The 22,916-nt window shown below is 38.6% G+C and overlaps 1 non-coding gene and 1 pseudogene across 1 annotated transcript; both read right to left on the reverse strand.

The window, feature by feature from the left end:
- Positions 1–22,916, reverse strand: part of LOC102424887 — a 68,937-nt pseudogene that overhangs the window by 355 nt on the left and 45,666 nt on the right.
- Positions 19,381–19,487, reverse strand: LOC111825272. Its single transcript, XR_002828447.1, has one exon. It is a non-coding gene; the product is annotated as a U6 spliceosomal RNA (small nuclear RNA).

The following is a 22,916-nucleotide window of genomic DNA, read 5'->3' on the forward strand; positions in this document are numbered from 1 at the left end:
TTCCCCTGCATGCGGTGCTGGACCCCCCGGCGTTCAGCATGAGCTGCAGGACCTTGTGGATGGCGTGCTCTGGGTATTTCTGCTTGGTGAAGTCCTGGATGATGCTGTGCTCCGACACCTGGGAGCCGATGGCAAAGCGGCGCTTGAGCTGCTTCTCGATGCGGCTCAGTATCTCTTGGTCCTCCTGGCTGGTGAAGCCCTCCACCCCTGACAGGGTGCCCGACAAGGCGCGTCCAGCCTGGACACCTGGAAGAGCCTCAGGGCCTCCTCCAGGTCCGCCTCCGTGGCGAAGGGCTGCAGCCTCATCTTGCTGAGGGCCTCGGCGATGCGCACAATGGCCTCCAGCTGCCGCACAGTGATGGGGATGCTAGAGCAGCGCTTGCAGTCCCTCTAGTGTTGACGGGCCCCGCTGCGCATGAGGATATACCAGTTCTTCAGCTTCTCCACGGCCTCCGCTGACAGCTGGGGGCCACACTTTGCTCGGCAGTAGGAGATGAACTTCTTCAGCTTGATCAGGTCCACCTCCCCCTCTACCGCCTGGGTCTGTGTCTGCGCACTCAGGTGCAGAGTGATAACGTGTTTGGCCAGCATCAAGTCCCTTTCCTTATTGTACTCGTCTTTGACGATGAAGATCATGTCGAAGTGGGACAAGATGGTAGGCATGAAATCGATGTTGTCCTCCCCCTTCGTCTCATCCCAGGGGCCAAACACCAAGTTGGCAGCAGCCAGGACGGAGCAGCGGGAATTGAGGGTGGTGGTGATCCCAGCCTTGGCGATAGAGATGGTCTGCTGCTCCATGGCCTCGTGGATTGCCACGCAGTCGTCTTCTCGCGTCTGGTCAGACTCATCCATACAGACAACCCCGCCATCAGCCAGGACCATGGCTCTGCCCTCCATGATGAAGTTCCGGGACAAGGGGTCCCTCATCACCGAGGCTGTCAGGCCTGCCGCGTTGCTGCCTTTCCCAGGTGTATACACCCCAATGGGAGAGCACTTCTCCACAAACTTCAGCAGTTGGGACTTGGACGTCCCCGGGTCTCCCAGCATCAGCAGGTTGATGTCTCCTCGGCGAGTGAGTCCATCAGGGAGCCCTTTCCGGGAACCCCCAAAGAGCAGGCAGGCGATGGCCTTCTTCATGTCCATGCCCCCGAAGATGGAGGGGGCGATGCTCTTGGAGATGACCTCGTAGACATTGGGGAGGGCAGCCAGCCGCCGGAACTCCTCCTCTTCCTGCGGGGTCACGGCCCCAACAAAGCTGCGGCCAGAGCCATCTGTGTCTACCTGGATGCCCAAGACATGGATGTAGGAGCTCCGGATGCCCACGCCCACCTGTCTCAGCCCTTGCTGACGGTAAGGCCAAACTTCTTAATGGAGTAGATGCCCATGATAGTGACCCTGTTCTCACCTTATCCTTATGTCTCTTATTTAAATCACTAAACTCTTCCCTTTAAAATATGTTTCTGTATATAATATGCTTATAATTTCCCTTCCAGATACATCCCATTTTACAATAATTAAACATTACACTATATTTTTACTTTAGCTTAATCTTGTTGGTTAGATTTTAGTTCTTTCATATTAGGAATTACTATATATAGTATTGCTTTATGCTCTAAATAAGGGCTTGTAAAATTTGGTGAGTAATTAGTATAGATTTGAATATTGGAGTCAAAATAGCAGAAATAATTAAGAAGCTTCCAATTTGAAAAAAAATATAAAAATATGAAGAAAAATTAAAGTTAAATAATATCATGACATAGTCTGTTTAAATTTCATCTATTACATATTAACTCAATACACAATTAAAAAAGGAGACTATGTTTGGTCAGAACTTAAAGAGAATGCAGCTAGAAGTTTGGCAGTTTGATAAAAAATTGTTTCTCCAAGTTTGGTTTTCTTTGATGTCTTCTTTTATGCCTTATGGCATATTTATGTATGACAGAAAATGCTCTTAATAAGTTCATAAAGAAGTCAGTATAATTTAAAAATCATATGTAAGAGAGAGAATAATGGAGAAGGATGCGAGTGTATGTGTGTGTGTGTTTTGAAAACCTATTTCTAATTTAGGATATGTACTACATATAGTATAAACATTCTTTTTAGAATTGTGTCTATTTTTTACTGAATTTATTGGGGTTACATTAGCTAATAAAATTATATAGGTTTAAGTTGTAAAATTCTATAATATATCATCTGTATATTGTGTATTCACCACCCAAGTCATGTCTCCTTCCATTGCCATCCATCCTTAATTTACCCTTCCCTGCCTCTCCCCCCACCTCCATTTCTCTCTGTCAATGACCATACTATTATCTGTCTAGAAGGGTGGGTTTTTTTTTGTTTGTTTGTTTTTTCGGTATTTTGTTGTTGTTGTTCTTCATTTGTTTTGTTATTTTTGCTTAATCCCTTCAACCTTTTTCACCCAGTCCCCATACAACTTTCCATCTGACATTGTTCTATTTTGTTTGTTGATTTATTTTGTTCACTAGAGTCCACATATAAGTGAAATCATATGGCATTAGTCTTTCTCTGACTGGCGTATTTCTTATACCATAACAGTCCCCATGTCGATTCATGTTGTTGCAAAAGGTAAGATTTCTTTCTTTTTTATGGTGGAGGAGTATTCCATTATGTAGATGTACCATTGCATTTTATTCACTCATCTACTGATGGATACTTGGGCTGCTTCCAGATCTTAGTGTTGTAAATACCACTTCAATGAACATAGGGGTGCATATATATTTTCTTGAATTGGTGTTGCCAGTTTCTCCAGATAAATTCCCAGAAGTAAAATCACTGGATCATAAGCCAGTTCTATTTTTAGTTTTTGAGGTAACTCCATACTGCTTTCCACAGCAGCTGCACTATTTTGCATTGCCACTAACAGTGTATATGGGTTTCCTTTTTGTTACATGCTTGCCAACACTTGTTTGTTAATTTATTTATGATAGCCATTCTGATAGGTGCGAGGTGACATCTCATTGTGGTTTTAATTTGCATTTCTCTGATGATTAGTGACACTGAGCATATTTTCATATGTCTACTTGCCATTTGTATGTCCTCTTTGGAGAAGTGTCTATTTAGTTTTTTGCTGATTTTTAAAATTACATTGTTTGTTGTTTTGGTGTTGAGTTGTATAAGTTAGCTATATATTGTGGATATTAATTTCTTATCAGATGTACTGGCAAATATGTTCTCCCATTCAATGGGTTGTCTTTTCACTTTGTTGATGGTTTCCTTTGCTATGTGAACTTTTTTTTTAGTTTGATGTACTGTTTTTTTTTAAGATTTTTATTGATTTAAGAAAGGAAGGGTGAGGGGGAGAGAGACAGAAATATCAATGATGAACAGCCTGGTCAAGGTGAAGGAAGATGGTGAACATCAGGACAGCAGTGAGGTAGAGAGTGTAAGTGAGTGAGGGAGCGAAAGGGGAGTGTGTGTGTGTGTGTGTGTGTGTGTGTGTGTGTGTGAGTGAGGGACAGTTAGATCCTGCAGGACTTTCAGGAGCTGGCAGACCAGGCTCTCCTAGATGGAGAGCCCCTGCTACTGCTGAAATCACTCCCGGGGTAGCCAGATCTGACAGAAACCATGCCATCTTGAAGGAGAGAGCTGCTGTGACTAGGAGCCCAGTCTCACCACAGCCCAGACTGGTCTCAGACACCACCCCGGATCCTATAGGCACTTCAGACCTGCTACTTCAGCTGCAGACCCATGGACACCAGGACACCATCCTCCACAGATGTGGCTCCTGTGGCTCTCAGAGTGTATCCCCCTCCAACCAGCCCACTGCAAGGGTCCTGGGCACCATGCATCTCACCAGTGAGTCTCGAACTGTGCTCCCCACCCACCAAGCCTGCAGCATTGGCCCCAGCCCTGGGTATCCTGCCAGCAATCTTCAGACTGCACTCCCCACCCACCACCTGTGGATCCCCCTAGACCCCACAAGTCCCACCGGCAAATCTTGGCCTGCACTTCCTGCCCGACAAGCCTGCAGAGTTGGCCCTGGCCATGCTCCTCCAGCAGACTAGCCTCTGACAGTGTTCCCTGCCCTCCAAGCCCACGGCATAACCCTGGCCCCACTTGTCCAACAGCAAGCCTCAGACTGAACTCCCTGCTAACCAAGCCCAAGGCATCTTTCCAGGCACCACACATCCTGCCAGCGAGCCTCGGACTGTGCTCCCTGCCCTCCAAGACCACGAAACCGGCCCTGGTCCTGAGCATTCCTCAGGCGAGCCTCAGACTGCCCTCCACACCAGTTAAGCTCGCAGCATCCTCCCAGGCCCCATGTGTCTCACAGGCAAGTCTCTCTCTGTGCTCCCTGCCTGCCAAACCCACGGCATTGCCCTGGTCCCACACATTTCCCCAGCAAGCTTCGGACTAAGCACCATGCCAAGTAAGCCCACTGTGCCACCCCAGCCCCTTGTGTCATGCCTCAGAGTCTTGGACTGTGCCTTCTGCCCACCATGCCCGCAATATTGACCCCAGGCCCAGTGCATCTTGGTGCCTGGACCCTTCTATGTAGCAAAAATGGGTAGATAAAGAAACAACCTGCAAAGGAAAGAAAAGTGGAGTCACCAGAAAAGGAATACAATGAAATGGAGGCATGCAATATGTCAGAAAAAGAATTCGGAATAAGAGTCATAGAGTTCCTAAACCGGCTGGATGAGAAAGTCAACAACTTATGTAAGAATCAAGAGGAAATAAAGAGTGATATAGCTACAATAAAAACACTATGGAAAGTTTCAATAATAGACTAGAAGAAGTGGAGGACCGAATTGGCGAATTAGAAGACAGGGCAGAAAAACACATACAATCTGAACAATAATTGGAGAAAAATTAGAAAGCCGGAGGAGAACCTAAGGGAGCTATGTGTATGGTGTTTGGATGTGGTCTGGTTTCATTATTATTTTTTTTTTTGCATTTACCTTTTCAATTTTCTTAACATTATTTATTAAAGAGACTATCTTTATCCCCAGTATGTTCTTGCCTTCTTTTTCAAATATTAATTGACCCTGAAGGCATGGGTTTATTTCTGGGCTGTTGGTTCTGTTCCATTGATGTATATGTTCGTTTTATGCCAGTACCATTCTGTTTTAATTACTATGGCTGTGTAGTATAGTTTGATACCAGGTACCATGATTCCTCTAACTTGGTTCTTCTTTCTCAATATTGCTGTGGCTATTTGGTATCTCTATAAAAAACAACAAATACCAGAACTGATAAATACATTTCATATAGTAGCAGGATGCAATATAAATATCCAGAAATTAGTTGTATTTCTATACACCAATAATGAACTATCAAAAATGGAAGCTAAGAAAATGATCTCATTTACAAATGCAAAAAACATACCTTGGAATAAATTTAACCGAGGATGTAAAAGACCTGTACTAGGAAAATTAGAAGCCACTGAAGAAATAAATTGAGGAAGATAAAAATAAGTGGAAGCATATAGCATGTTCATCAGTAGGAAGATGTAACATCATTAAAATGTCCATACTACCCCCAAAAAATTATAGATTCAATGCACTTCTTATCAAGATATCAATGACATATTTCACAGAAGTAGAATAAATATTCCAAAAATTTATATGGAATCAGAGAAGTATGTCTTTTAATGCTTAAAATGTTCAGTATTAGTAAGACTAACTTTATGTGTTAAAATATTTTTGCATTTTTGAATAAAAACAGCAAACATTTTTATGACCATGTATTTAATATTTTTCCATATAACATCCTGTCCTCCATTTTTTTATGGTTACACATTCCTCTTATATCTGTATTCCCTATGGACAAGTGATCCCTTAAAATTAAGATTTTCTAAATTAAAAAGAGTATAAGTTGCCACAGGAATGTTATAAATTATTAATAAATAAGTAAGAGAGGGGCCATAGCTGGTTTGGCTCAGTGGATAGAGCATTGGCCTATGGATTGAAGGGTCCTGGGTTTGATTCTGGCCAAGGGCACATGCCGGGGTTGCAGGCTCCATCCCCAGTGATTCTCTCTCATTGTTGATGTTTCTCTCTCTCTCTCTCTCTCTCTCTCTCTCTCCTTTACTCTCTGATATCAATAAAAATATATTTTAAAAACTAAGTAAGAGATGGTTAGCTCTACCCCCAAAAAAATGTTTAAAGTCCACTTGAAGGTATAAGTAACTCAAGCACCCCCACTTGATAAAACCATTAAAACACTCTTCTCTGAGTAAATCATGTCTATTTGCCACATGTCTTTGCCATTATTCTCTGCAGGATGAGTTTCCAGGTCTGGAAAATTTTATTCATATAAGGGTAACAAAAGCATGACCCATCAACTTTTAAAGAAGTAACATTAGTATGACGGTCTGAGGAAAGAGGACCCTTAAGAATCTTAACTAAATGAGGGAAATAATTTTATGGGTTCTTTTTTTAAATATCCTGTTGAATCTTCAACATGAACTTTTCTATAATTGCATTAGTGTGTGTGCATGTTTGTGTCTAAGGGCATATTTTAAGCAACTATTAAGACTAGAATTTCTTTCAGAGTGAGCAGAACATAGGATGATTTAAGAAGCAACAAGTGCTCTTCCCTATTTCCAAATAGCTCCTTATCAAAGTAATTTCTTCAGGTGCATTTTTAACTTATTAATATCCAACTTTTTAGGACTTCTCATTAAATAAAGATACAGTAGATGTGACAAGCTATCATTCTCAGTACAGTATAGAAAAAAATGATCAAAGTCATATTTTGAAACATAATGGAAAGATGTGAAAACAAAGAGAACTAAGTAGATTAAAATTTCAGAGAAAGAAGAGTAATTGCTATGTGATCTGAGATTGGCAACTCTTTCTCCTTATGGACATTTGTTGATTCTGCACATGGTTTAAGGATCAGGCTTGTTATAAGCAGTAGGACTGAGTTAGGGCAAGAATTTCTTCTGAGGTGATGAAAATGTTTTAAAATTGATTGTGGTGCTGGTTAAGTATATGTGTGAATATATTAAAAATTATCAAATTGTACACTTTAAACAGATGAATTTATGTTATATGAATTATCTAACATAAGCGACCATCTGACCAGTAGCTATGAGATGCACTGACCACCAAGGGCCAGATGCTCAATGCAGGACCTGCCGAGCTGCAATCACTTGGCAGTAGTGGTTCTCGGGTGACACACCACAGAACCAGAGAGGAGGGAGCCCAATTCCGGGGTGCATCACCCAAGAACCGCTCTCTCGCAATCTGGGACCCCTTGGAGGATGTTGGAGAGCCGGTTTTGGCCCAATCCCCACAGGCCAGGATGAGGGAACCCACCTGCTGGAGGGACCTCACTCACTCTGTAGACACCCTTCAAGCCGCAATGCCACCCCAGGTGCGGCCAGCCGGGGAGGGATGATGGGAGGTTGGCTCCAGGGCATGTCCAGCCATCTTGCCAAGTCCCATCCCACCAGCCACCTTCTAATTAATTTCCTTTTAATGTGCATGAATCCCCCATGCACCGGATCACTAGTATATCAATAAAACTGTTAAGAATAAATAACTCATGTCTCAAAAATAGATTAGTAATAAAACTTAAAGTATTGATTTAACTAAAGGATAACAAAAATACTACATATTTAAAACTTCTAAAAAATAAGGATTCCAAGATGGCTGCAGAGTAGCTGTAAACTCCATCTGCTTGATCAGAACACTGGATGAACTTGCAGCTAAACTGCAGAACGTTCAGCTCTAAAGACCAGTTGGAGTGTAGCTGATCTGAAGTATTGAAAGCAGGGATCACAGAGGAAAGAAAGGATACATGGAGAAGGTGAGACAACTTGCCCAGGTGTACATCTGGGAAACCAGAGAGATATTGCAGCAATGGAGCCCCTGCCCCTTAGAGTGTGGGGTCTCAGTCACACACAGAGATTCCTAATCCAAAGCAACAAAGAGGGAAAGGGGAGCATGGAGCAGTGGGAATCAGTGGGGATTTGATCCACCTGGGAGACTGAGACCGCACCATCCCAGGCAAACAGCAATTTGTTTGTTACACCAGCCTAGGAAATTCTCTGTGATCTGTGACTCTTGGAGAAGCCATGCAGCAGAGCTTGAGGCTGGAGAAGGGAATCTGATCACTACACCCAGCAGTGACTCTGAGGGGCCTTCTATTATCTGGACAAACTTTGGGCAGAGAGCCGGACAGAAGTTGGACTATGTGGCTTTGGAAAGAATATTGGTCTTGCCCAACTTGAGAGCATGGGTAGCACCCCTCCCCCTCACTGTTGAATTGCTAGGTCTGCACTGTCCTGTGCTGTTCTGAGGCAAAGGGGAATGGCACTGAGGCAGAAATCTATTTGTATTACTCAATAGGACAGCATGGGGGACTTGGACATTAGGCTCAGTAGGAGCCTGTGGTGAGGCCCCACACAATGTAGGACGGTGGCACAGAAAATTTGGAGTGTTGAGCAGAGCTTATTTTTTTTATCCTCTTCTACTTGTTGTGCTGGCAAGGGGGTGCCAGGGAGCCATGCAGAACTAAGTTTTTGTAATTGAGTCTCCTGGGTAGGCTTCTGTCCAGGAGACAGATGTGTGTGTGCAGGGCCCTTCAACTGCATTACAGGGAACCAGATCTAAGCTCCCCAGAGAGTTGAGCCAGTGCAGCCCTGGGAAAGAGAGGAAGTGCCCACCCCCCTCCTACAGGTTACAGGCACCACGCCCTATATTAGTCTGTTTAAATCACCCAAGCCATATCGCAGCTACCCCTACAGAACACAGTGTTGTGGGGAGAAGGAGAGAAGCTCAGAGTAGAGATATTCAAGATGTGAGACATGAGGCAGACTAAGCCTCTGGGATCTGATAGCCCTGCCCACTAGACTGCTTGGGGCTCTGCCCTGCCAAGCTTCAGGCAGGTTGCAGTGGGCCAGGCAGGGACAGTGACTGACATTGATTTGCACCACAGAACCTCCTGGAAGACCCCAGAGCAGTACAAGCGGCCAGCTTCAGACAACATCAGAACAAAAGCCAGAGAGTGCAACAAATAGCAGATCCAAAGGGTGCAAGTAAGCACCAAAATCTGTGGAGGCAAATTCCACTTTAAATATTTTCTTTATTTTTTCTTTTATAATTCATTTTTCTTCTCTTTTTTTCACATCTCTCATTTATCTCTTTCCTTTTCATATTCCAGTTTTCTTTCTCTTTTTAAATTCTTTTTTCTATTCTATATTTTATTTTATTCATTATTATTACTTTAAATGTTTTTATTATTTTTTCTTTTTTATTCATATTCTTTTTTTTCTCTTGTTTTCTTTCATATTTGCTTTTTTCATTTATTTTCTCCTTCTCTAGTCCTTTTTGTCTCTTGTCTTTTAGTATTCATTGTTAAAATTATTTTTGTTGTTTTTGTTATTGGTGGTGTGGTTTTTTTGTGTGTGTTGTTTTCAGTTTGGTCTTGTTTTGTTCACTCAGCAACTGTATAACAGTTGCCATGACATTGTCACAGTTACACTTCACAGTAAGCCAGCCAAAGGGCTGAACCTCCCACAAACAGAACAAAAACAATCAAGACCCACTTACAACAGGAATGTCCACAAAACCCACAAAAGGGATATTACTAGAGCATCCAGCTCAGATAATAAGGAAATTAAACCACTGGGTCCCATCACACACCCACCACAGAAACCCACCCCACCAAGACTGGGAGTCATAGCAGTTCTAGCCAATACATAGAAACATACCCAAAGAAATAGCAAATATGAGGAAACAAACAACCAAAAAAGAGCCCCAAATAAAAGAACAAGAGGAATCTCCAGAAAGAGATCTAAATGAACTAGAGGCAAGAAATTTATCAGAAAAAAAGTATAAAGTAATGGTTTTAATAGTGCTCAACAGAATGAAGAAGGACATATAACATAAAACAAACAACCAGTCGAAAATAAAGAATAACATATCTGAAATAAAAAAATACACTGGAAGGAATAAACAGTGGGTTAGAGGAAGCAGAAAATCAATAAGAAAATTAGAAAACAAAGTAGAAATAATCACTCAATCAGAGCCACAAAAAGAAAAATAATTATGAAGCATGGGGACAGTTTAAGGAAAATGTGGGACAACATGAATGAAGGAATAATGATAGGAAACTTCCCTAACCTGGTAAAGGAAAAGGACACACAAGTTCAGGAAGCATAGAGAGTCCCAATCAAGATGAACCCAAAGAGGCTCACATCAAGACACATCATAATTAAAATGGCAAAGGATAAAGACAAACAGAGAATCTTAAAGGCAGCAAGAGAGAGACAGTTACCTACAATGGAGTTCTCATATGGATATCAGCTGATTTCTGAACAGAAATACTACAGGCCAGAAGAGAATGGCATGAAATATTTAAAGCAATGAAAACAAGGATCTGAAACCAAGACTAATCTATCCTGCAAGACTACCATTCAAAATTGAAGGTAAAATAAAGAGCTTCCCAGAAAACAAACAAACAAAAAGGATAAAGGAGTCTATTACCACCAACACAGCATTGCAAGGAATGTTAAAGAGATTTCTGTAAGAATAAATATAGAGAGAGCAACACAGACATAAAGAGTCAAAATGTGCCCTAACCGGCTTGGCTCAGTGGATAGAGCGTCAGCCTGTGGACTCAGGGGTCCCAGGTTCGATTCCGGTCAAGGGCATGTACCTTGGTTGCGGGCACATCACCAGTAGGGGGCGTGCAGGAGGCAGCTGATCGATGTTTCTCTCTCATCGATGTTTCTAACTTCTCTCTATCCCTCTCCCTTCCTCTCTGTAAAAAATCAATAAAATATATTTAAAAAAAAGAGTCAAAATGTCAATAAATAAGTACTTATCAATAATAACCTTAAATGTAAATAGATAAATGCTCCAATCAAAAGACAGAGTATCTGAATGGATAAGAAAAAAATCACCCATACATGGGTTTCCTACAAGAGACCTAACTCAGAACAAAAGACTCACACAGGATAAAAGTAAAGAGTTGAAAAACAATTTAATCATAAAAATAGAAACAATGAACTTAGGGTAGCAATACTTATATGTGATAAAATATTCAAAATAGAAAAAGAAGGTCATTACATAATACTAAAAGGATTAATCAAACAAGAGGATATAACCCTAGTAAAAAATATAGGCACTCAATATAGGAGCACCAAAATATATTAATAAAAAACCAACCAACTCTTGGAGGACTTTATGGGAGAGAGAGCAATATAGTCATGGTAGGAAATTTTAACACCCCACTGACATGACTGGATAGACTTTCGGTAGAATATACATTATTCTCATGTGCACATGGGACATTCTCAGGGACAGATCACATGTTAGGACATAAAATATGTCTTTACAAATTCAAGAAGATTTAAATCATATCAAATTACTTCTCGGATCACAAGAGCATGAAACTAGAAATCAACTGTAATGAAAAACCCTCAAAAACATTCAAACACATGGTGGGTAAATAGTATGTTATTAAACAATGAATGAGTTACCAATGAGATTAAGGAAGAAATAAAAAATTACCTGGAAACAAATGAACACACAACAACCCCAAATCTATAGGATACAGAGAAAGCAGTCCCGAGAGGGAAGTTAATAGCATTACAGACCTACCTCAAGAAGAAAGAAAAACCTCAATTGAAGCACCAAGCACCAAATTTGAAAGAACTAGAAAAGTAATAACAAGAAAGGTAACAATAACAAGTAAATTGAATGAATGGAATAATAAAGATAACTCTGGAAATAAATTACATGGAGACTAGCAAAACAACATCCAATACAAAAATCAATAAAGCCAAGAGCTGGTTCTTTGGAAAGATAAACAAGATTGATAAGTCTTTAGCCAGACTCATCAAGAAAGATAGAGGACCCAAATAAATAAAATCAGAAATGAAAGAGGTGAAGTAACAATTGACACCACAGAAATACAAAGGATTGTAAGAAAATACTATGAACCATCCAATTGGATAATCTGGGTGAAATAGACAAATTCCTAAAAATATATAATGTTCTAAAACTGAATCAGGAAGAATCAGAAAACCTGAATAGACTTATAGCAACTAATGAAATGGAATCAATAATAAAAATAAAGTCCCAGAAAACAAAAGTGCTGAACTAGATGGATTTGCAGGTATATATTTACCAAACATTCAGAGACCTAACACTTATCTTTCTCAAATTATTCCAAAAAATTCAAGGTGAAGGAAGACTTCCAACTTCTTTTCATGAGCTTGCATTCTTCTAATTCCCAAACCAGAGAAAGACATATCAAATAAAGAGAATTTTAGGCCAAAATATCCTTGATAAACGCAGATTTTAAAATCTTCAACAAAATATTAGCAAATTAGATCCAGCAATACATTAAATAGATCATACATCATGACCAAGTGGGATTTATTCCTGGGATGCAAGGTTGGCACAATATCTGCAAATCAACAAATGTGATACATCACATACACCTCATGAAGAATAAAAATCACATAATTATATCAACAGATGAAGAAGAGTATGCAACAAAATTCAATAACCATTTATTATATAAGCTCTCAGCAAAGTGGGAATAGAGGAAACATACCTCAACATAACAAAGACCATATATGGAAAAGCGACAGTCAACAATACTAAATGGGCAAAAACTAAAAGCATTTTCCTTAAGATCAGGAACAAGACAGGGATGTCTGCTTTCAACATTCTTATGCACATAATACTGGAAGTCCTAGACAAAGTTATCAGACAAGAAGAAGAAATAAAAGGCAACTAAATTGTAAAGGAAGGAAATAAACCCTCATTATTCACAGATGACATGATATTGTACAAGTAAAAGCCTCGTTATTTGCAGATGACATGATATTGTACTAGAGACTCCACCAAAAAACTATTAGATTTAATAAATGAATTCATTTATATAGCAGGATACAAAATTAACATCCAGAAATAGAGAGAATTTAAAAAATATATTAAGAGTATTATAGATGTCTCCCATTCCCTCCCCCATTTCTTCCTCTCCACCCAGCCCCTATCCCATCCATGCCTTCCCCATACTATTGTCTGTGTCTATGGATTATGCATATATGCATATATGATCTTTGGTTAATCTCTTAGCATCCATTGTACCCTCCTCCTCCTCTAATCTGTCATTCTATTCTACACATTCATACCTCTGGACTTATTTTGTTCATTAGATTCCACATATAAGTGAGATCATGTGATATTGCCTTCATTTTCTATTTCTTTTCACATTATTTTTCCATCATTTTATTTTATTTGCTATTTTTATTTTTATACCATTTTTAAATCAATTTATTATTATTTTCTTCTCATCCTCTTTCTTCTTATCCACTCATCCCCTCTACTTCCTCTATACTGAACTGAGGTCCTCCCCATATTCATCCAATTCTTAATCTTATTTTCTCTACAGATTCTGTCCCACCCTCTTTGCTGGGTGTTTGGTGTTTGCATTTTTTTGGTTTATTTGTTTGTTCTGTGGTGTTTTCTCCCTCTCTCTCTCTCTCTCTCTCTCTCTCTCTCTCTCTCTCTATATATATATATATATATATATATATATATATTCTCCATTTTCTTCCCTTTTCTTTTCTCCCTTATCTTTATTTCTCTCTTCAATATTATTTGTGCTCTCTTTTCTCTCTCCTAATTCTCTTTTCTCGGGTGCTCACTTATATTGGGGTTTTCCGTGTCATGAGTACATTCGTGTTTTGTTCCCTTTGTGTTGTGTCCTGTCAAGGTGAATTTTATCCTGTCTGGCCAATGTGCTAGAGAGCGAGCCACATAACCACCAAGGGTGCCCTCAGATAACACCTGGGACTCTACAGCTACCCCTGCCAGGGAACTGCTACCTCGGCTGTGGTCCCAAGGTCACCAAGTCTCCCATCCAAGGAGCAGCAGCTATGTGAGCAGTCCTCTCTCATTTGAGGAGCACCAGCCATGCAAGCAGCCTGCCACATCTGAGGAGCAGCAGCCTCATGATCAGCCCACTCCCATCAGAGGAGCAGCGGCTGTGCAAGCAGTCTCCCCCCACCAGCCAGAGGAGCCATCACTGCTGCGAACAGCACCCACCAGAGTAGCTGCTGCCAACTGAGGAATGAACAAGACAGGGATGCCCACTTTCACCACTCCTGTTTGACCTAGTACTGAAAGTACTAGCCATGTGATTAGACAAGAAGAAGAAATAAAAGGCATCCAAATTGGAAAATAAGAAGTAAAATTGTTCTTATTCACAGATGACATGATACTGTACATAGAAAACACTACAGACTCCATAAAAAATATTAGACTTAATAAATGAATTCGGCAATGTAGCAGGATACAAAATTAATGCCAAGAAATCTATGGCATTTCTATACATTGATAGTGAACTTACAGAAAGAGAGACTAAAAAAGTAATCCCATTTACTATCGCACCAAAAAAATTAAGATACCTAGGAATAAACTTAACTAAGGAGGTAAAAGACTTATACACAGAAAACTACAGGACACTGAAAAAAGAGATAGAAGAAGACATAAACAGATGGAAGAACATACCATGTTCATGGATTGGTAGAATCAACATCATTAAAATGTACATACTACCCAAAGCAATCTATACATTCAATGCACTTCCCATTAAAATACCAACGGCATATTTCACAGACCTAGAACAAACTTTCCAAAAATTCATCTGGAATAAAAAAAGACCCTGAATAGCTGCAGCGATCCTGAGAAAGAAGAATAAGTATGTGGGATCTCAATACCAGATATCAAGTTGTATTACCAAGCCACTTTTCTCAAAAATGCCTGGTACTGGCACAAGAACAGACATATAGACCAATGAAATAGAATAGAGAACCCAGAAATCAACCCAAACCACTATGCTCAATTAATATTTGACAAAGGAGGCATGAACATACAATGGAGTCAAGACAGTCTCTTCAATAAATGGTGTTGGAAAATTTGGACTATACATGCAAAAAAATGAAAAAAGACCAACTTACATCATACACAAATTAAACTCAAAATGGATAAAGGACTTAAACATAAGACAGGAAACCATAAAAATACTAGAAGAATCAATCCACAGGCAGCAAAATCTGACATATGCCAAAGCATTTTCTTTACCGATACTGCTCCTAGGGCAATAGAAACTAAAGAGAAAATAAACAAATGGGACTACATCAAAATAAAAAGCTTTTGTACAGCAAAAGAAAACAACAAGAAAACCCGCTGCATGGGAGAACATATTTGTCATTGTTATCACCGATAAAGGTTTAATCTCCAACATTTACAGGGAACTCATACAACTTAACAAAAAGAAGATAAACAAATCAATCAAAAAATGAGCAACAGACCTAAATAGATACTTTTCAAAAGAAGACAGAAGGAAGGCCAAGAGACATATGAAAACATGCTCAAAGTCACTAATTATCCAAGAGATGCAAATCAAAACAACAATGCAGTACCAGCTCACACCCATCAGAATGGCTATCATCAATAAATCAACAAACGAAAAGTGCTGGCAAGGATAGAGAGGAAAAGTAACCCTCGTGCACTGCTGGTGGGAATGCAGACTGGTGCAGCCACTGTGGAGAACAGTATGGAGTTTCTTCAAAAAACTAAAAATGGAACTGCCATTTGACCCAGTGATCCCACTTCTAGGAATATATCCTAAGGAACTAGAAACACCAATCAGAAAGGATATATGCACCCCTATGTTCATAGCAGCACAATTCACCATAGCTAAGATTTGTAAACAGCCTATGTGCCCAACAGCAGATGAGTGGATTAAAAAAACTGTGATACATCTACACAATGGAATACTAGGCTGCTGTAAAAAAGAAGGAATTCTTACCATTTGCTACAACATGTATAGAACTGGAGAACATTATGCTAAGTGAATAAGCCAGTCACAGAAAGATAAATATCACATGATCTCACTCATTTATGGAATGTAATGAACAACATAAACTGATGAACAAAAACAGATCCAGAGACAGAGAAGCATCGATCAGATGCTCAAACCTCAGAGACAGGGTAGGGGAGGTTGGGAATAAGGGGAAGAGATCAACCAAAGGACTTATATGCATGCATATAAGCCTAACCAATGGACACAGACAACAGGGGGCTTAGGGTATGAGTGGGGAGTTAGGGGGCAATGGGGTGATAAGGACACATATGTAATACCTTAAACAATAAAGAAATTAAGAAAAAAGATATTGCTACGACATATGTCTGCTATTTTGCTGCCTATGGAGTCTTGTAGAATTTTTAGTGTTTCCCATATTACATTTAAGTCCTTTAGCCATTTTGAGTTTGTTTTTGTGTATGGTGTAAGTTGGCGATCTAGTTTCATTTTTTTGCATTTATCTGACCAAATTTCTCAGCACCATTTATTGAAGAGACTGTCTTGACTCTGTTGTATGCTCTTGCCTGCTTTGTCAAATATTAACTAAGCATAATGGCTTGTGTTGATTTCTGGGTTGTCTGTTCTGTTCCATTGGTCTATATTTCTGTTCTTGTGCCAGTACCAGGCAGTTTTGAGAACTGTGGCTTGGTAATATAGCTTGATATCTGGTATTGTGATCCCTCCAACTTTGTTCTTCTTTCTCAAGATTGCTGTAGCTATTCGGGGTCTTTTTTTATTCCAATGAATTTTTGGAGAGTTTGTTCTAGATCTTTGAAATATGCCGTTGGTATTTTAATGGGGATTGCATTGAATCTGTAGATTGCTTTGGGTAGTATGGACATTTTAATGATGTTGATTCTACCAATCCATGAACATGGTATGTTCTTCCGTTTGTTTATGTCTTCCTCTATCTCTTTTTTCAATGTCCTGTAGTTTTCTGAGTACAGGTCTTTTACCTCCTTAGTTAAGTTTATTCCTAGGTATCTTAATTTTTTTGGTGCAATGGTAAATGGGATTGTTTATTTCATCCCTCTTTCTGTAAGTTCATTATTGGTGTATAAAAATGCCTCAGATTTCTTGGGGTTAATTTTGTATCCTGCTACATTGACAAATTCATTTATTAGGTCTAGTAGTTTCTTGATGGAGTCTTTGGGGTTTTATATTTATACTATCATGTCATCTGTGAATAAAGACAGTTTTACTACTTCTTTTCCAATTTGGATGCCTTTTATTTCTTCTTCTTGTCTGATTGCTATGGCTAGCACTTCCAGTACTATATCAAACAGGAGTGGTGAAATTGGGAATCCTTGTCTTGTTCTTGTTCTTAGGGGAAATGAGTTTAGTTTTTGCCCATTGAGTATGATTTTGGCTTTTATTATGTTGAGGTATGATTCCTCTATTCCCACTTTGCTGAGAGTTTTTATTAAGAAAGGGTGTTGGATTTTTTCAAATGCTTTTTCTGCATCGATTGATATTATTGTGTGATTTTTGTCTCTCAGTTTATGTGATATATCACATTTATTGATTTGCAGATATTATACCATCCTTGCATCCCCAGAATAAGTCCCTCTTGGTCATGGTGCATGATCTTTCTAATGTATTGCTGAATTCGATTTGCTAGAATTTTGTTGAGGATTTTAGCATGTACATTATTCTAAAATATTGGCCTGTAGTTCTCTTTTTTTGTGGTGTCTTTATCTGGTTTTGGGATTAGGGTAATGCTGGCTTCATAGAAAGAGCTTGGAATTGTGCCTTCCTCTTGGATTTTTTGGAATAGTCTGAGGAGGATAGGTTTTAGTTCTTCTTTAAATGTTTGGTAGTACTCCCCTGTAAAGCTGTCCGGATCAGGGCTTTTGTTTGCTGCAAGATTTTTGATCACTGCTTCAATTTCTTCGGTAGTTATCTGCTTATTCAGTTGTTTTTTTTTATTCTTCTTGATTGAGTTTTTGGAGCTTGTATTTGTCTAAGAATATGTCTATTTCATCTATGTTGATCATTTCGTTGGAATAGAGTTGTTCATAGTATTCATAATCATTTGTATTTCTGTGGGGTCTGTTCTATTTTCATCTCTTTCATTTCTGATTTTGTTTATTTGGGTCCTCTCTCTTTGCTTCTTGGTGAACCTGGCTAGAGGTTCATCAATCTTGTTTTCAAAGAACTAGCTCTTGGTTTTGTTGATCTTTTGTATTTTCTTGGTCTCTATGTCGTTTATCTCTGCTCTGACCTTTATTATTTCCTTCCTTTTGCTTACGCTGGGTTTTTCTTGCTGCTCTACTTCTAACTCCTTAAGTTGTAGGGTTAGATAATTTATTACCATTTTTTCTTGTTTTTTGAAGTAGGCCTGTAGAGCTATGAACTTCCCTCTGAAGACTGCTTTCACTCTGTCTTATAGATTTTGCATTGTTGTGTTTTCATTGTCATTTGTTTCCAGGATGTTTTTAATTTCTTCTTTGATCTCTTTGATAACCAAATCATTGTTTAATAGCATGCTGTTTAGCCTCCAGGTATTTGATCTTTTTGATTGTTTTTATTGTTGTTAATTTCTAGTTTTACGCCATTGTGATCTGAGAAAATACTTGATATGATTTCTATCTTCTTGAATTTGAAGAGACTTTGCCTGTGTCACAACATTTGGCCTATCTTTGAGAATGACCCATGTGCACTTGAGAAGAATGTATATTCTGTGGCTTTGGGGTGAAATGTTCTGAAGATGTCAATTAATGCCATCTGACCTAATGATTTATTTAGGATTGATATTTCTTCGATGATTTTTTGTTTAGAATTTGTCCAGTGGTGTTAGTGTGGTATTAATGTCCCCTACTATGATTGTATTGCTGTCAATCTCTCCCTTGATATCCTCCAGAAGTTTTTTTATGTATTTGGGTGCTTCTGAATTTGGTGGTATGTTTACCAGAGTTATATCTTCTTGTTGAATTGCTCCCTTTAGTATTATGAAGTGGTGTTCCTTTTTTTTGTTGTTGTTATGGCCTTCACTTTAAGGTCTAATTTGTCAGATATAAGCATTGCTACCCCAGCTTTTTTTTTTTCATTTCCATTCGCCTGAAAAACCTTTTTCCATCCCTTTACCCTCAGTCTGTGTGAGTCCTTTGTTCTGAGGTTTCCTGTAGACAGCATATATATGGCTCATGTTTTCTTATCCACTCAGCTACCCTGTCTTTCGATTGGGGTATTTAATCCATTTACATTTAAAGTTATTATTAATAGGTACTTGTTTTTCACCATTTTTATTTTTATGCCTGTGTTCCTTCCTATTTCTTCTTTTTACAGCAGACCCTTTAGCATTTCTTGCATTGCTTCTTTGGTGGTAATGAACTTCCTTAGTCCTTTTTTTGTCTGTGAAGTTCCTGATTTCACCCTCAATTTTGATTGATAGCTTTGCTGGGTACAGTATTCTTGGATTCAGACCCTTGCTTTGCATCACTTTGTATATTTCCTTCCATTCCCTTCTGGCCTGATGTGTTTCTGTTGAGAAATCAGTCGATAGTCTGATGGGAGAATAATATGGAACTCTTCATGTATTTACATGTCAGCCTTGTACAGGGGACATGTCAATATTCTCTGTATCGTTCCAATTTTAGTACATGGGCTGCTGAAGTGAGCACTGCATTCTGGTTATTAATTTGTGCAGTTATTCAGCGTCTGGTCAGTTAATGTTCAAGAAAAAATATTAACTTTTATAAAAATGATCTATTATTTTATGTTAATGATTACTCATTTATTTTAGCCCTTTGTATTCATCATGTCTCTATCAAAATAAATCTACATTTTTATGAAAATTGAAGCTTTTGGGTTTTTTGTGGCCCACAGAAACTTAAACCTTGTTTATTTGGCCCGTGTTAGCCTTTGAGTTTGACATGCCTGACCTAATCCTAGAGGGTATGATTCTGAGTGAAATAAGTTAGTCAGGAAAAGACAAATACCACATGATTTCACTTAGATGTGGAATCTAAAGAACAATATAAATGAGCAAACAACACAGAAACAGACTTATAGATACAGAGAAGTGACTGATGGTTCCCAGAGGGATGCGAGCTTGGGGGACTGTGTGAAAAAGGTAAAGGGATTGAGAAGCACTGATTGGTAGTTACAAAATAGTCATGGGGATGTAAAGAGCCATATAGGAAATACTAGTATAGTCAGTAATATTGTAATAACTATGTATGGTGCCATGTGGTACTGGAAATATCAGGGGAAACACTTTGTAAAGTATGATTGTCTAACCACTGTGCTGTACACCTAAAACAAAATAATATTGAACATGCCCTAGCAGGTTTGGCTCAGTAGATAGAGCACTGACCTGCAAACCAAAGGGTTCTGGATTCGATTCTGGTCACGGGCACGTACCTTGGTTGCAGGCTCCTCTCCAGTCTGCGCCCTGGTCTGGGCTAGTGCAGGAGGCAACCAATTGATATGTTTCTCTCACATCAATGTTGCTCTCTATCTTTCTCTCTCTCTTCCACTTTCCCTAAAAATCAATGGAAAAATATCTTTGAGTGAGGATTAACAAAACAAACAAACAAAAAAACACAAAAATATATTGAATGTAAACTGTAATTTTAAAAAATTTTAAAGAAAAAAGTAAAAAGTAAAATAAAAATAATAAATAAGAGTATCAAATAACTGTGGAACAATATCAAATGTAACATGTATATTTGGTAGAAAACAGGCAAAATAAATATTTGAGGAAATAATGGTTGACAACTTTTCAAAATTGATGCCAGACACTAAACCTTTAGATACCTCAGAAAATTCCTAAGCAATAATGAAAGGAAAACACTGAGATGTGTATAATCAAAATACAGAAAACTGAAGAGAATCTCTTAAAGCCAGAGGGGGGAAATCCTTACTTACAGAGAGGAATGTTGAATTTAGCAAAATCTTGTCCAATTTATTAGAAATTAAATGTAAGGCATGAAATCCATTAGATAAGCTAGTTTGTGACCTTCCATCAAGCTTGGAGCATACTTTGAGGACATATTGCAATTATATTTTCTAATGTATAATAGAATAATTATTATTTAATAATGCATTGTTTACTTTTATTTCTTAATGATTATGATATTTTAAATTTACCTGTTTTATTAATGTAAAGTTTTAGACATTGCTGTGATTTTCCAAATCTTATAAACAAACATTTGATTTTGCATCCTTATAGAGCTGACATCAAACACAAGAATATATCAATCAGGAGGTGTTCTTCACAGTGGCCCCATTGCTAGTTATGTCCATGTGAATCAATTGTCTCAGTGAATATTTATTTATTATTATTTCATTTGTTTAATTGGAGAGGAGCAGTTGTTATCATAGGCTATAGAATCAAGCATACCAGAGTGGAGCGTTCTGGACTGAAATAATAAGCAAGGGTAAATCATGAATTTGGCTTCTAAAATTTTTATTTTTTCATGGAATGGGAAAGTCATGTTGTCCAACTATTCCTCTGTACCACATGTGATGGGTGAGAGGAGTGGCAAATAGCATCATGTTTTGTTTTGTTTTTTTAATCCTCACCCATTTGTTTTTTTTCCATTGATTCTTAGAGAGAGTGGAGGGGATGGGGGGACTGTGGTGAGAGAGAGAGAGAGAGAGAGAGAGAGAGAGAGAGAGAGAGAGAGAAACATTGATGTGAAAGAGACATATCGATTGGTTGACTCCTGCATGCGCACGGACTGGGACCAGAGATCGAACCTGCAACCCAGGTATGTGCTCTTGACCAGGAATGGAACCCATCACCCTTCAGTGTGCAGGTCGACGCTCCAGTAACTGAGTCACACCAACCATTAAGTTAAAAACAACTAACATGATGATCTTCTTTTAAATATAGCAACAGTCTCCATGCTACTAGAGTGAACTCTAGGTAAGGGAAGGTCTCAAGCACTGTGTTCAGCCCTGGCAAGATCTGGGACGCAGTGTTCATTTCTAGACGGCATCATTCCAAAGGGCTGTTTATAAAGTGTAGTGAAGGATCTAGAATTAAAAACACTATGTGGGAGGGAGGAGGGGGGCACTTACTAAAATTGTGCTGTTCTGCAAAGATAAAAGAAGGCTCGTGGTAGACATTATTGCTGCCTTTTAAGTATCTACAGTTTGTCATATTGATTATGTAGTAGATGTGTTTTCATTGCTCTTGAAAGACAGAATTACAAACAACTGTCAAAAGTTACAGAAAATAGCCAACTGGCTTAATGTAAAATGGACATTTCCACCTTTCAGTGCTCTCCATCAGACATTCCTGACTACTGCTTCTCCAGAATGGTGTAGAATGTGGGAGGTTAGAACAGTGGAGTTCTCTTCTTACTCAGAGTCAGTGGTTTAAGATTGTCTCTGCTCACTAGTACAGTCAGTAAAATTTTGTAGTAAATTTGTTGGTAAACAATCAATACTATAGTTACAAATTAAAAATAATTATTCCTTGCTTCATGGGTTAAAACCAACTTGGTTAATTATAATAAAATGTAAAAACATGTATTAAAACAGGTTATAATCCTTTGTTTAAGTTTGCTAATATTTTCTTGTTAAAGTGACTACATAAAAGTTAATGGAATATTCTGATGCGAGGCAATATTTTATTAAAATCCACATTTTCTAAACATGTTGACATTTTCTTTAAAGTTAAAGTATTAAGAAAAGTGTAAAGTTTATCCAGAGCTTATGAAAGCTGTCACCACAGCATTATTTGCACATTAAGTAGAATTCAAGGTAGTTGCAGCTGGAATCATTCCCACTTTTTGCCATATAATCATATATTTGAAGACATTTTCTAGTAAAAGGAAAGAAAATATAATTAACTTGAAAGATTGGATAAATTATCTTTTACATGAAGTATATGAGAAAAAAAATTTCATGTGGTGGTGAGGCACATGAAAGTTATGCTTTAAAGTTATACTCTTTTACTAAATTTTATCAGAAATAAAGGTTATATTTCATTTTTACTCTTTATTTTATATTATTTTTTCTGTCACCATTTATCCCCTCTATACCCTCCTCCACCCATTTGTTTGACTCACTTGGATGTAGTTTCTGTTTCTAGTCAC

Source organism: Myotis lucifugus, unplaced genomic scaffold, assembly GCF_000147115.1.
Source record: "Myotis lucifugus unplaced genomic scaffold, Myoluc2.0 scaffold_19, whole genome shotgun sequence".
Lineage (NCBI taxonomy): Eukaryota > Metazoa > Chordata > Mammalia > Chiroptera > Vespertilionidae > Myotis > Myotis lucifugus.